The sequence below is a fragment of the Carlito syrichta genome, unplaced genomic scaffold (assembly GCF_000164805.1).
Source record: "Carlito syrichta isolate Samal-C Ts95f unplaced genomic scaffold, Tarsius_syrichta-2.0.1 Scaffold131739, whole genome shotgun sequence".
NCBI classification, from domain to species: Eukaryota; Metazoa; Chordata; class Mammalia; order Primates; family Tarsiidae; genus Carlito; species Carlito syrichta.
This window is the reverse complement of record NW_007075835.1, coordinates 463381-471042: the sequence shown is the minus strand read 5'-3', so window position 1 is coordinate 471042 and position 7662 is coordinate 463381.

Below are 7662 nucleotides of genomic sequence, written 5' to 3'. Positions count from 1 at the left end.
TCCTTCTGGACTTTGTCTGGTGGAGAAAGGGGCTGTGGCTGTGGTGGGCTGATCACCCGCCAAATGCAAAGGTGATCAACCTGGATTTGGTGAGAGGTTTTCACAATAGTGGTGGCTTTAGATGTTCATTTTTAGGATCCTGGAAACTCTTAGAAAAATCCGTCAACTTCCAGGGGTTTCTGGGACTTGAAAAAGAATGACAAAGATTTCTCATCTCCTGGGAAAACTTTTTTAGTTACCTAAAGCATAATCCTTGCTAATCATGTGTTGAACTAATCCCAGGTGCCCAGGCCCCAGGGTCATTGGAGGGCCAAGAGGCCCATACTTGCCTTCTGGCCTCCCCAGCTCCCTGGCAGAGTCCTCGCAAGGCCCGAGCATGGCAGAGTTTGGGGAGCATGGTCCCCGGCGTTGGGTTTTTTCTCTGCTATTTTCTTCATTTCCTACGTAAACCTAAAAACCTGTGCCTCCAAATGTTTGACCTGAGGGAACTATATTGTACAATTTGTAGGCTTCATTCCTCAGCACTTCCCCAAAAGAAGAGACTTAATTGAAACACAGAGGACCTGACATCTCAAAGATCCCCTCCTCTGACTCTTGTCCATCTGGCACTTTAACTTTAATGCAGAAGCAAAGTGTCAAGTTTTTCCAAGACATATCTTTTCAGAAAGCAAAGACCCGAAAGCTTCTGCAAACAAACATTTGTTATTTCTGCAGATTTTCTTTTTTCATTTATAAATCTGCTCATACCATAAACCATGCTTCTGCTTCAGTGGCCTGTCCATCATACTCTTTCTGTTTATACGTCAGGCTTCTTGGCCCTTGTCCCCAGTGTTACAACTTGCTTGAATGCTAGGCATATGTGGCCAATGAAGGGAGAAAGGAAAAATAAATAAATAAATAAATCAAAGAGAATTATGAGATAAGACAGAAAGTTCATTTTAATTAAAATGACCAATAGAACTATTTGGTGTTCTGCAGTTCAGTCTTGTTTATCAAAGAACTCATGCTGAGCCATCCTTAGGTGATTAAGAGTCAAATTATTTTTTTTAAGCATGTGGGCAAAGCCTGGTTGGATGTTATTAATATGTAATTAATTTAATATAATGTAAAGTTTAACTTGAATCATAACTATATCTCCTTAATTGTATTTATTCCTAGGCGTTTGCATCAGTCTTGACCATGGGTGAATCTTTTAAACTCTCTATGCCTCAGATCCCTTACCTTAAAATGAGAAGATTGGGAAATAATCTTGAACATCTGATTTCTTCTAGCTTTAAGAACTGTAATTTAATAGCATAACCATAATGCAGCATCAGCCATTTCTCATCTTAAACAACAGCATGGATTTTTTAATTTTATCTTTGTTAAGAGGTTACCTTTATGGCTAGATATTTCATGGGGCTCTGAACAGTTATTACAGTTTAATGCAGAAAAGCAAGAAGATAACTGAGATAATTAATAGACCACTTCAGTTCCCAATTCATTCTTAGGTAATGATTCAGGCACAGAAGATACTTAAAAACCATCTTTCATGCCACTTCAAATTGCACAGGAACATAGACCAAGATAGAGCACGGGACAAAGGGCTCCCTCAATATGACTGTGAAATTGGCACAAAAGCCCACAGCACGAGGTGTTTTGGGATTAAAATTCTCATGGAGCCCCTCAGCAGAGAGAAAAAGCATTATTGAATATGGGTCGTTCCTTTCCAAGTATATTTCAGATCTAAGAAGAGATGACTTAAAAAAAAAATCTTGTTAGAATCACTACCAAACTTTTCTTGTTTCTTTTTTCGTTGATTTTTAAAAATCAGAGTTTCACTCTGTCGCCCAGGCTGGAGTGCAGTGGAATGTTTGCAGCTATCGCGGCCTCGACCAGCTGGCCTCAGGCGGTCCTTTCACCACAGCCTTCCAAGTACCTGGGACTACAGGCGTGTGCCACCATGCCCAGCTAATTTTTTGATTTATTGTAGAGACGAGGTCTTGCCATGTTGCCCAGGCTGGTCTCAAACTCCTGGGTTAAGGCAGTCCTCTCGCCTCAGCCTCCCAAAGTCCTGGGATTATGGGTGTGAAACACTGTGCCAGGCCTAAACTGGTTGATCTGAAGCATCGATGTATTAAATTTACATTTCCTAGGTTAGTTACATAGATGTCATTTTATAGACTTTTAAATGTAAATGTTATACTTCACCTGTAAATGTGTTTAGTGGGAAAGATCACGACTAAGGTAGCTGTCCGCATATTTGTACTTTGCAATTTTTTCCCAGCTAAGACATTGCAGCTTTAATCCTAGATCAAGCAGTCTGTGATGAGGAAACAGATGTACATGGGTAACAGCCAACTTTTACTGACCGTCCCTTTGTGTTGTGACTGTCCCAAGCACCTCTCTTACAGCGTGCGGCTCAGGCCTTCCACAGCCAAAAGAAGCAGGCACTATTATTTGCCCCTTTACAGATGAAGGTTTGTCCTATGCCTCACAGGTGGCAGAGCTGCCATTTGTACCAAGGTGGTTTTGCACCAGAGTTCATGCTGTTACTACACTGCTTTCTTAAAATGTGGTTCCATGTTTTGTAAAAGACACTGATAAGTGAGAAACACGATGACAGTAATGGCTCCCCAAGAACATGTAAAGATCATCTAGCCCAAGGGATACTATTAAAGGCAGAGTCGAGGGTATGATGATCTTCTTTGAACTTCCATGATCTCTGAGGTTTTTAAAATTTTTGGTGGTCAAATATATATAATGTAAAATTTACCATTAAATCAATTTTTCATTGTTTCAGTAGCTTTAGAGGGTGCACATAGTTTCATCACCTCAATCAGAAACTCAGTACTCATTAGCAGTAATGTCCCCCTTGTCCCCCCTTTCCCCCATAACCTCTAATCGACTTATTGTCTCGATGAATTTGTCTGTTGTAGGTATCTCATATAAGTGGAATCATAGGGTATTTGTCTTTTTGTGTCTAGCTTATTTCACTTAATGTGTTCAAAGTTTATCCATATTGTAGCTCGCATCAAAACTTAATTCCTTCTTATGGCTGAATAGTATTCTATTGTATGGATATACCACATTTAAAAAAATCCATTTGTCTGTTGTTTGGCACTCAGATTGTTTCTGCCTTTTAGCTGTTGTGATTTATGTAGCAATTGTTGTACAAGGATCTGTTCGAGTCCCAGCTTTCAATTCCTTTGAATATATACGTAGGAGTGGAATTGCCAGATCATATGGCATTTCTCTGTTTATCTTTTTGAGGAAGATCATGACATTTTAAAAGAGCTAAGTCCTGCAGCCACCTTTGTGAGCCCCTTCCGGCAACAGGCATCTAAGCAAACAGCCTTTCATTTTGTACTTCCTCACCCCATACAGAAACTCTCCACCTTCTCTGGAGAGATCCAGTGGCTGTTTCCTGAGTGGAGGGAGGAGTTTCTGCCACTGGTCCAGAGGCTCAGATTGCCAGATGCCTCCTGAAAAGCAAACTTCTTGTATCGATGTTGGAGTTTAAGCATTAACAGTTGTGTGCCTCCACATCTGTGCTGTGATCAGCAGCAGCAGCGGCGGCAAGTGCCACTGTCCTTGACATGTAAGCTCGGTTTGCACAAACACGTTTGGAAGGGATGGTTCTGGGTCTCTCAGAAGCTTGCTGAAAGTAGGGGGCGGGGATGAGTGAGTACACTTTGATGCATCTTAATGACTACTGATCTGTTGAATTGTAGTGTGTGGGGTTCCCACCTGAAAGCCAGGGTTAAGAGGAATTGCTGTCTTCCTGGGTAAATTGGGTCCTGATACTGGTGGAAGGAAGGCTTGGAAGTATTTGTTATCACATGGATACAGTGTTCCACCTGACATAGAGTAAAACTTCCCATCAGCTTCTGGATATTTATTCTGCTTGTTATCGAACACCTGGGTATTTGGAAATGTCTGGATTTTTTTGCAATGTGGAAGCCAAACATCCAGGTGATAGCCTGGGTCTTTGACCTTTCCACCCAATGTTTGGGTATCATAACAAACTGAATTTATATTCCCAGTTGTCACTTGAAGGTAGCAGGAGATTTAATAGGCAACTTTGGAGATTGAGGTAACAGAAGAATTCCAAAAAAAACCTGTCTGGGTTTTGTATTGTCTTTGTATTGACAGAGCATGGAATGTTTGTGGAATCCGCTTTTTGTGCTGCACGTGAGAGTTTAGGCTATTAGTTTCAATCTGCTTTGTTTCAATATTGAAATGTTATTTTTAAAAGTCTTCTGTGCTTGCCTGTTCTGTTACTTGGCAGATGAAAAATAACGACGAATTCCACCAAGATTTGGCCACGGGCAGGAATGAAAATAAAGAATCTTGCGTGTGTTGGTTGGGGCAGGATTTCTCTTTTGCCTGACTTTCATGTTTGGTCTGCCAGAGAAATACAGATGTAGCGGTTCTGCAGTGGAATAGCTCTTGTCGAATCTGTTGAATAGCTACCTGAGGAGCTGTTTTATTGTACTTTTTTGTTGTGTGTGTGAGGGATTTCTGTTTTAGTTTGAAAAGTGAAAATGAGAGAAAAGTAAACAACATTTATAATCCCACCACTTAGTTTATATAAAGTACATTTCTGACAACATGGTATACTTTCTTTCTGATTCTTGGGTCCTGATACTGGTGGAAGGAAGGCTTGGAAGTATTTATTATCACATGGATACAGTGTTTGTTCATACTGTTGTGCTCATACCTTCAGGACTATATCCATGTATAGGCTTGTGCATGTGCTTGTATTTTTTAATAAAACGGAGTCATGAATAAACTTATTTTTATTCAACCTACTTTTTCTCATTTATCAATAACTATGTATTGATATCTTACCAGGTCTGAACATAAGAATAATTCATTCTTTTTGTGACTAGATCTTGTGTCTTGAATGAGCTACTCATTAGTTCATGTATGGTGAACTGCACATTCTTATTGACTCTCTTCGTGATGGATTGCAGTTTGTTTGTTCTCACAAACAGTGCTTGAAGGAGCAGTTTTGTTCATGTGTCTTGAAGAAATCATGCTATTTTCTATGGGCTAGATTTCTAGAAGTGGAGTTAACTGGGTCAAAAAAATATGTGCTGCTAATTTCAGTAGGTGCCACCAAATTATTTTACAAGAAGGTTTTTCTTAGTTGCTTAGTCAATTTGAACTTCTGTTTCCCTCCTCATTCCCCAAGTACTGAATAACATTGATCCTTCTAATTTTTGTTAATCAGCTGATGAATAACAATATCTCCTTATTTTAATTTGCATTTCCCTGATCTTTAATGAGGTTAAGTATCTTTTCATATGTTTATTGGGTATTTACTTATCCTCTTCTGTGAAAGCAAAGATGGCTTATGTGCCTGTGGCCTAACTGGCAGGAGAATTGTAGCACTGAAAATCTGAGGAATTTAGGAGAATGCGTTATTGAAGGGCACTTTTTTTGTTGGAATAAGTAGTTTCTTTAGGTTTACACTGACTCTTGGTGTAGAAACAGTGATTAAAAAAAAACTTTGTTTGCGACCCGCTTGGGCAACTTGGTGAGACCTCATCTCTACAATAAATCAAAAAATTAGCCGGGCGTGGTAGCGCGCACCTGTAGTTCCAGCTATTTGGAAGGCTGAGACAGAAGGATCGCCGGAGCCCAGCAGGTCGAGGCTGCGGTGGCCGGGAGCGGCCACTGCACTCCAGCCTGGGTTACAGAGTGAGAGTCCAACTCAAAAAAAAAAAAACTTTGTCCATTTGTTCACCATCTTTATAAAGTTACTCTTGTGGAGTCCTAGCTTGCTTTAAGCAACCACCAATAAATTGTAGGATATCCCCTACAGAGGCATCCAACAGCCCTCTGTTGGCAGCTTCCAAGGGCATCCATTTAGAAAATGCTACAGCTCATACAGTTTGGGATTGGTGGTATATCAAGGAATCAAATACTGGAGAAATGATGTAAGAAAATAAATATTAACAGCACTGCATGGGGCAATATTGATTTTGAGTATCAAGGTTTGGACAGAAACATTCTGTTTGGTAAATGTGTTTTTCATTGTAAAAGCATTTTGTAAATGTTAACTTGTTAATATTTGTAGTGCATCTCCAGGAAGTAAATATTCAGGGAGCACATGCCCTTGAAGAGAGATCTTGTGTGGAGTGCCATGGCCCCAGAGAGGGACTCGAGCTGACCCTATGCTCTGAAGTTAAAAAAAGGGAGCCGCATGCCAGGCTGCATAGGCCAAGGTTTAATGTCTCGGCTGAGGCAGACGATGTCCCCTCCCTGTGCAGTTCAGGCTCAGCTCTATTTGGAATGCACCGTGTGCCAAATCTGGTTCGAGGTGCAAGAAAGACATTGACAGTTTGGATGGGGTCCAGAGACAGACACTAGCCGTGATTAAGGGCTTATGGGTGTGACATTTGAGCGGGGGCTCAAAGAACTGAATATTTACAGCAGGGCTAAATGCTGGATTACGTGGCTTGGTGACATGGGGCCTTGTGGCTACATCTCTAAGTTACTCAGTCACATGATCAGTTCCCCAGAGGCCAGGAGAGAGCCATTTCTGATAACCCCAGAGCTTGGGGTGACGAACGGTCTCCTTGTGGGCCTATATGCCTCAGGTTAAATTAAGGACTCATACTTACCCTTGCCATGCTCTTACCATGGCAGCTCTGATGTTTAGATGGAGAATTCTCCTTGCATGGAAAATTGAGCACCCACATCTCCTCCTCCTTCAGAAGACCCATTCTGCATGGAGGTACTCGCCTAAAAGGAGACTTAGCCTCTTGTTTTGATTCTCCTGTAAATCTGTAGCTCAGCCAAGAGCAGAAAGTGAGTCTTCTCTGTACAGGCACTCTCCACTATAGATCATATGCCCTCAGATTCATTTTATTGCCAGTTTATCTGACAGTTAAGATCTATTTTCTTTCACCAGCTCGATGACTGGGAGAAGAGTCAGTGACTGCCCAGAACTCTGTCTTAACTCACTGCTTGTACTTGATTAAGAAGCAAAGAGTCTAGGCTTCACCACAGTGATCCTTCCTAAGACTGTCAGTGATGAGCTGCAATCTCGTTTTATAATTCGGCAGCAACTCCACTCCGCTACTGGTAATAGCTTGTGTAGAACTGAATGGCTCACATAAAAATAGTGGCGCTATGGTGTCCTTTCACCTCTATTGGCAGGCTAATCATTGGCGCCACTTTGCAAAGTAGACAACTGCTCTGCCCTCCTGTTTTTATAATGGAGTAGTTATGAGATGATTCTCTCTATTCTCTAATTTAGTTCCTTGAATCACTCATGTGCTTGTGAAGGTTCGGCCTGTATTGCTTTCATGTGATTAAAGCAGAAAACCTTTGCAATGCCCAGGGTATCTTTCAGAAGGTCATGAGAGTTAAGGTTAGTAGCCTCTGGCATTTTTTCTCCCCATTTTATTTCTCCGAAGTGCCTTGTCCAAAATACCTATAAGGGATGACTTGGATTTGGAGAGAAATGTTAAAGCCTTGAACCCTGAAGATATTGAATGTTGCATTTTTCCTGATAAGGAAAATGCATGCCTGTTTGGAAATTTGAGTGTTTGAAAATATTTTATTTTTTTGTTTTTGTTTTTGTTTATTTTTGAGTTGGAGTCTCACTCTGTCACCCAGACTGGAGTGCAGTGGCCACTCCTGGCTACTGCAGCCTCGACCTGCTGG